This window comes from Eurypyga helias, unplaced genomic scaffold (genome assembly GCF_000690775.1).
Source record: "Eurypyga helias isolate BGI_N326 unplaced genomic scaffold, ASM69077v1 scaffold34252, whole genome shotgun sequence".
Classification (NCBI taxonomy): domain Eukaryota; kingdom Metazoa; phylum Chordata; class Aves; order Eurypygiformes; family Eurypygidae; genus Eurypyga; species Eurypyga helias.
The window spans coordinates 16,364-16,956 of record NW_010236001.1 but is presented as its reverse complement, the minus strand read 5'-3'; positions in this window follow the sequence as shown (position 1 = coordinate 16,956).

The following is a 593-nucleotide window of genomic DNA, read 5'->3' as shown; positions in this document are numbered from 1 at the left end:
ACGCACGGTGGGTCTTGCCACGGGGCTGGAGACGGGCGCCGGGTGCCTGGGCCCCGACCCCTCTTATCTCCCGGCTGCAGAAGGCGGGTGCACCCGGAGAGGCCCCAACCGAGCTGGGGGGGCTCCTGTCTCTCCTCCCCGGGGGCTGTGAGGGAAGCGAAGGCTTTGCACAGGGACCGGCGATCCCGATGCGTGTCCCAGAGTGCTCCCATTGGGGAAAAAGGTCCCTTTTTCTTAGGGCGAGCGGGAAATCCCCGAGTGCTGCAGCCCCTCTGAGCTTCCAGGCTCTTCCCCCTCGGGTGGGGATTTGCAGGGCAGACAGATATGTTAAAACTAGAAATGGGGAACAGCCGATCCCAGGGGCGTGCTGAGTCTGCGGTGATGAGGAGAGTTAAAACGAGCCTGAGTGTGGATTTTAGACCCCCAAACCAGCCCCCTCCCCTTGTCCTGTCAGCGGGGACAAGGAGCACAGTGCCAGTGCTGCAGACTGGGACGCTGCAGCAAAGGGGGTGTCACTCGGCCCTGTGCACGAGTGTAAAGAGAGCCTGGGAGCCTTGAATCCCACTGCTGGCTCTGAATTATCCCTGTGCCTT